Genomic DNA, 7670 nt, shown 5'->3' on the forward strand with positions numbered 1-7670 from the left:
TGTATAAAAACTGGGCGTGGCATCAACCGATTTCGCCCATTTTCACAGAAAACAGTTAACGTCGTAAAATCTACTCCCCTACCAAATTTCAAAAGGATTGGTTAATTTCTGTTCGACTTATGGCATTAAAAGCATCCTAGACAAATTAAATGAAAAATGGCGGAGCCACGCCCATTTTGAAATTTTCTTTTATTTTTGTATTTTTTTGCACCATATCATTACTGGAGTTGAATGTTGACAGAATTTACTAATATACTGTAAAGATATTAAATTTTTTGTAAAAATTTTACTTTAAAAAAAAATTTTTTTGAGATGAGTGCTCAGGAACCTACACACCAAATTTCATCAAGATACCTCAAAATTTACTCAAGTTATCGTGTTAACGGACGGACGGACGGACGGACGGACGGACGGACATGGCTCAATCAAATTTTTTTTCGATCCTGATTATTTTGATATATGGAAGTCTATATCTATCTCGATTCCTTTATATATGTACAACCAACCGTTATCCAATCAAACTTAATATACTCTGTGAGCTCTGCTCAACTGAGTATAAAAATAGAATGTAAAAAAATTGTTTTAAAAAACTTAAGAGTTTGACGGTGATCGAACTCGCTCCGCATGATCGCAACCGCACCATCATAGCCGCTGTACCACTACAACTGCTTGATAGCTTGTGCCAAATGTTGTATTTAACATTGCAGTGCACACGACTTATACCGTTTCTTTTTTCTTGAACTTAATTTAAGAACATTGTTCTTAATTTAAGAACATTGTTCTCATTAATAGAACATTTGTTCATATTTTAAGACCAGTCGTTCTCTTTTCAAGGAAATGGTTGTCAGTTCAAAAACAAGGTTGTTGTTTTGAGAAGAGGTCGTTCGTTTTTCAAGAACAAAAAAGAAAGAACATGTAAACTTGAATTGAGTCCGGTAGTGCTGGATTTTAGAACGGCGTTTTTCTCTGAGTGTAGACATCTATTTCCGCTAGTTTCACCTCATTAAGTTTAATACGAGACTGAACATAATGTCGTCAGCCAGTTAATAATATTGTATCATAATATCTCAGAAAATTAGAATTTCACATTACATCAGTTTACAATAAAACGTACATATTTTTTTCTTTTTATTCCAATTTTTGTTCATATATTCTGTATACTAAATTAAATTATTGTATAACATTCTATATACTACGGTAAACAAACTTAAACATTCGTTTTTTATATCCAAGTATACAAATTGCACATTCGCTTATTAAAAGTAAATTGAATCGATCGCTATAACTATAAAAATAGCTATAGCTATTTTCTGAGATTGAAAATAATTACCCAGAAGCACCCCTCTACACAAATACTGCGCTCATCTTATCATACAGTTTCGCATATATTACATTGGTAATTATAAGTACTGCATAACATATTTACCTACATACCTCTGTACATATCTATCACAGCACATTCAATTGCACTGAGAGTCACACATAGCATTTCAATACATATTTTACTTTTCTTTTGTCTCTCTAAACACAATGTACATAAATAATATATACATATAGTTTTAGCTAAGTCAATTCGACCTAACTGCATATCAAAAAGGGCATATAAAGTATACGCATCTTGCTTTATGTTTAAGCACCGTTTTATGTGAATTTGGTTTATGGGAAAATAAAGGCAGTTGCTGTAAAGGTACAGGATAGTGAAGTCCAATTGAAAATTGATTGTGTTCTTTTTAATGTTATACAGCTATAAAAATAGCCGCGATTAAAAAAAAAATATTCATCACTATTTTCACTGACACTTCAAAATCGCTGTATCGGCCATCACTACTGGCTTCTATTAAATATCTTGGTTCTTACTCATTAAATTCTAAACAAACACTAAACAGTCTCCAAGCTCTTCAAGAGATGGGTCAACAGAACCATGTACACCTTAAATGGGTCACGGCGCACAGAGACAACGACGAAAACTGCAGTGCAGACGATTTCGCTAGGCAGGGTATTAACCAGCTAGATTCTTTCTGACTAAGAACACTTAGACACGCCCCCTACCACATGCAATCTAACGCTAAAAAAAAGCATATCCACCTTCAAGCCGGCGAAAGACGGATACAAGCAACGGAGTGTCGGACATCGAAGTAAAACTGGCCAAAATGGGATGCTAAAATGTCCCTACACCGTTTCATCCTAAGTAGGAATACAAACTTCCACTATTTTAGGAGTAATGACTAAATTCTGCCTTCTAGGTAGGCATGTAAAAAAGTAAGGAGCGCCTTATCGTCGTTGCTGCAGAAGTTATAAAGAGGAGACATGGTGGTTGAACGCATCTGCAACTGCCCAGCGTTAAGCAGCGAAAGTCAGCGCTACCTGGCAGCTCCTTTTGTGGTTAATCTGCGCCAGATCGTGGAGTATGACATCAAAGACAAGATGTATATAAATTTCTCATTGCGCTTATCCTACCACTTCAGAGATCAATTGGTTCTGTATTGCCGCTAGGTAACCTTTTTATCAAATGCTTAACAAGCGAAATATTTATATAAGATTTAACTCTTTAGATATTTCTACATATGGTCATTTGATATTTTCTTCAATGTAGTAACCTTTACCTCAAACAATAAATAAATGAGAAAAACTTTGCGTGTGGTGCACCCAAACTCAAAATTTTCCCAAGCCGATACTATCGAACTGCTTAATCTAATTGCTTTTGTTACACTGGCATTATATTGACATATGAAGTATATTTACGGATATTTGATCACATTACGATTTTGTAATTACAACAAATTAATAACATTGAATACAACGGATGAGGAAATTTGAAAAAAAAAAAACTACAACACAAAGGTAGAAGTGGATAAATGTGAAGAAAATCAGTTCGAATTACTAATATATTAAAATCAATATATACATTGACAAGTATTAAGTATGAAGCAACAAATTCTATAAAAACTTGTGATGTGGGTATATGCTAGTGATGTGCAGAGCCGAGAAACCGATTTTGTGGAACGAGTATTTCATAAAACAGCCATTTAAAACCAATATTGCATTACAAAAGAACAGCGAAAGGTTTCAGAAAATCAAAGACAGCTGCCAAAAATTTCAACTAAATAATCGGGCAAAGAATAGTTTTGGGAGAGCCTAAAAATATATCCAAAGATCCTTTTCAAAAGAACTTTAAAGCATGTAGAGATAATCGACTATTTAAATTTTTTTTGAAGAAACAAGTCGATAGAACCAATACGCTGATTAGTCACTCATTTTTGGTAACTTTAAGGTCATTGTTAACGAACCGATCAAAAATTAACACTCTTTGTTTGGTTTGTTTATCAATTTGGTAGTTTCGCAGTCGTGAATAAACCAATTTTGGACAAAGCATGATAGTCCATAGATAGATAACCATTGATAGTCAGGCGGCGATCAAGACAATAATCTCAAAACGTGCTTTATCAAGAAGTGTCCTGGAATACAAAGAAGCATTGCAGAGACTTTGCTCAGACCGGACCATACATCTGTATTGGTTTCAAAGTCATAATGGGATATGAGGTAACTAAAACGTCGATGAGTGGGCAAATGAATGGGCAGCACTCGACAAATCGACGATGAACGTTCCAATCCGTTTGAGAGAAATCAAAGAAGCTAGGAAATGATACATCAAGCAGGAAAGGCGTGAACAGATAATGTGCTAATCCTACGACATTAGACTTACACAGTTGCTCGAATCTCTAAAGGGACAACACTTAAGGCTTGTCCTGGGCATACTAACTGGGTACTGCCTTTCAACGTCACATGCTATAAGTTAAGCTTCGTCAGTAACAGCAAATGTAGGAAGTGCGGGCTGCAGGAAGAAACGGTTGAGCACGTTCTGTGTACATGTCCTGAGTTCGAGATAACGAGGCACTAGCTGCAAGGTGCGACAGAGTTGTCGGATCTCGAGGCAGCAATTGAGCTTGGTCCTAGAAAACCTCTGATATTTGCAAAAGGACGGAGTAATTTTATAACATAAGTCTTGGTGCCTAACTTTGGATTTTCCGTTTGGTCCTCCAACCAATTCAAGTAAAACTGTGGGCACACTTAATCTATGTGTGGTCTTTTTGACCGGCCAATTCAACTTAACCTGACTCAACTTGCTGGCACGCTAAGAATACCAAGAAGAATGAAAACTGTAAAAAAACAGATTTCCATTAACACTAAATTAACAAAGCATGCTGTTCATATGGCAGAGATTTCTCTACACCATGGTCAGAATAACAAAGTAGTAAGCGCCGTGAGCGTCTTTCTTTGAGATTAGCTGATGCATTTGCAGAAACTTACAGTTGGTTTCTGTTGAAATTACTAATTAATGATATTAATTCGTGTAACAGAAAAATCAGTTAGATTGAGTCTCTATAATTTTTTCATAATTAAATAAAATTTATAAATAAATAAAATAAAAATTTTATTTAATTTTTATTAATTGTTAAATTTAATTTTTATGTACTATATTTGGTTATTTATTATTTTAAAATATTAATTTTTTATAAATTAAAATTAAGTAATTTTACTTTATTAAATACAAAAATTTTTAATTTTTTAAAGCAACAATTTCTTTTCTGTTGAAATTACTAAATAATTTTTTTTTATGTACTATATTTTGTTATTTATTATTTTAAAATATTAATTTTTCATAAATTAAAATTAAATAATTTTACCTTATTAAATATAAAATTTTTTAATTTTTTAAAGCACCAATTTCTTTTCTGTTGAAATTACTAAATAAATGTGTTTTTTAGATGGAAAACTCGGTTAAATTAACCATAGTGCGCTGAACATTGCCGAATATCTGTTAATTTAACAACAACTTACCCATTGTTGATTTTACTAGCGTAATTTCTTTCGGTGTGGTCTCTGGACCATGCATATTGGCAATTACTGTATGCTCGCTCCCATCAAGGATAGTTAAATTCTCCGGTTAGCATTGTAGGTACATCTTTTTCATCCCTACCAGGTAGAGCTTCACGCCGATCACTTTATCGGTGGCGGCGGCGTGGGCGGCGCGCCGGTGTACGCCGGTGTTGTTACTTTAAACAGTTGATGTTTCTGTTTAAAAAAAAGAATATTTAGAAAAGGTTTTGTTTGTATGTATTTAGGGAATTCAACGTTTTGGCCACTTCGGAAAGATCCGGAGTGTTTGCCTCATAATCTCGCAGATCGTTCAAAAATTACCAGTAGTAGCTCCTTGCGGAGGGATTGCCCTCGTTCACTTACTCCAGAGAGGCTTCGAACCTTTGGAATTGGTACTGCTGCGTCTGCTGAAAAGAAATAGAGATACATAAAATGGTCGCACTTTTGTCTGCACTGCATTCCGAAATCATGCTGAGCGGAATCTGATGCATTCCGCCAGTATAAGATTTCGGCATAAGATCTTATTTCTACTCATATTTCTTATTATTATTATATTTTGAAATTAAATAGTAATGTTCATTAATATTTCTTTGTTTGTAATATAACATTGTTGAAATCTCGATATATCTTAAATTTTATCTTTTGAGTTGTATATTTATACATCTTTTATATTATGCAGTCGACCATAGTTTGTCGTCGACTTTAAATAATAAATAAATAAATAAATAAATAAATATCTCGTGCAAAGCGTAGTTTCAGCTGGGGTTAACTCCTAATAAACGTCGCGAACACAATTTTTTTAAATCATTTGTGGCTCCTTGGCGGTCACGCACAAAGGCGACTTATGGTTGCTACTAATGGTCTATTAATACTCATGACTCTCGTGGCACAGGGCGCATCCAGTTTTTTCGAGCTATAATTCCCGATGTGCGAACAGTAGCAATCCCGACCACCAGTCGCTACCACGCCTCCTGACCCTCAGACCATATGCCAGCACAGAAGCTATAGGACTGTGAATTCGAACTCATACCTTCGACGACGTCACTTTCTTAGAAGCTCTAGATCCTAAGACTTTCTAACGGATGTTTCTGTCGCACTATGCTGTCGAGCTACACCAGGGAAACACCTTGAAACGTTACGGAGTGACTATTCGGCCAAGGATGCCGCCCTTGAAATCATAAGCAGTCTAAGTGGATGTCATTGCCTAACTCATGGGTGAAAATAGTATACTCCTCAGCGCATCTACATAATTAAAATTTTACAAGGACCCTGGATAAAATGTTTAATATGTAGACCAAAGTTTGCAGACGTTTGTGTTCACAGCATTGATTTCAATAAATAAAAAAAAATAAACAAATGTAAGGCGCGATAACCTCCGAAGAAATCTAAGGCCGAGCTTCTCTTCCAATTTGCGTCGTGCTCCTCTTGATTTTCCCTACAAATTTATTTCAATAGTCTTCGTTAAATCAAAATGATATTTTAGAATGAAATTCGACCGATTTTAAGTTTAAGGGTGTTAACTGCTGTTTTCCGGCCTTATGATATAAGAGCCCATTATGGATGACCGCGCAAGTTCACTTTTAGAATAGTTCGACTGTCCACTACTTTAGGGTATTAGCACACACGGTCATTAGTTCGATTGTATTGGGAAATCTTTTACTTCGCCACTTTGAGTGTTCTTGCGAAGGACAAAGCCTCACCTGGTTAAAATATGTGCCTACGTATTGACATTTGTAACAGGAGCCGTCACGTGTTGGTCATATTTAAACATGGTTGATAAGCTATTATATCCAGTGTGATTCACTCCAAGGGACTAGTTGGGGATAGGGTCGCCAACTTTAGGAAATGTCGAACCGGGAGACTTGGGCGTTGAATGATGAAGTGTGAAAATCAAAATTAAGATTTCAGATGTTATTTTATAGTTTAGCAAATAAAGTGGTTTTTCAAACCCTTCTCATACGTGTTGAAGATATATGCAACTTAAGTATGAGCTGAGCATCATTTCAAAGGAGAATTTAAACCAGTGGAGCCTACTAAAGGATTTTGCATCACTGATTTCGCTTATTCTTTCAGCCAATCGGCATAAAAAAATTCGGCACCTTTTTCGGGTAACTTGCTTTTATAACAACTTGAGAACAATTTAAAAAGATGTTCGACTTGGGACACTTTAAATTCATTGTACTTTATTAATTTTTTGAAAAATATATGCAAAGTGAGCATATAAATTTATTATATAACTTTTCTTTCAGTGTTTTGTTTTAATAACTTGGTGAATTGGGTGATGTAAAGTCCGTGTTGAACTGACATCGAAAGCTCCTGTTTTTTTAAATAACTTTTGAACAGTTAGAAAGAGTTAAATTTTGCAATTAGTTTCTTATAACCGGCAGTGATGCGCATCCCTTGATACCCCCTTCGACCATATTCGACCAATTTTCGACATGAACAATAAATAGCCTAACAGTCTTAAACGAGTAGAAAATATAATAACGCGCCGGACGCCACCGCCACCGCCGCGCCGATATTTTTGGCATTCGGCGGCGGCGTGCGAAAAACGACCAAACTCGGCGGCGGCGGCGGCGACGGCGGCGTATATCTCTACTACCAGGGACCACTTGGTACTGACCTCAGCTGTAGCGCTGATTTACTAAATGCTGCGTATCACTAGAATGCACTACTTTTGTATGTATGCATAAGTGATTCTTTTTTCTTAAAGGCGTGTTCTCTTGAACATGTTAGCTTGTAAAAAGATACATTCATGCAACAACATACAAAAACCCATGTTTACAATAAAT

General features: G+C 35.5%; 1 long non-coding RNA gene across 1 annotated transcript; it reads right to left on the bottom strand.

Moving 5' to 3' along the window:
* Nucleotides 1–1032: 1032 nt before the first annotated feature.
* On the bottom strand, nucleotides 1033–7406 carry LOC137243488 (uncharacterized). The gene is made up of 3 exons (XR_010950542.1): nucleotides 5200–7406; nucleotides 4840–5073; nucleotides 1033–4157 (listed from the first exon to the last, which is right to left on the bottom strand). It is a non-coding gene; the product is annotated as an uncharacterized lncRNA (long non-coding RNA).
* Between the last annotated feature and the right edge of the window lie 264 nt (nucleotides 7407–7670).

This window comes from Eurosta solidaginis, chromosome 3 (assembly GCF_040869045.1).
Source record: "Eurosta solidaginis isolate ZX-2024a chromosome 3, ASM4086904v1, whole genome shotgun sequence".
Taxonomy (NCBI): domain Eukaryota; kingdom Metazoa; phylum Arthropoda; class Insecta; order Diptera; family Tephritidae; genus Eurosta; species Eurosta solidaginis.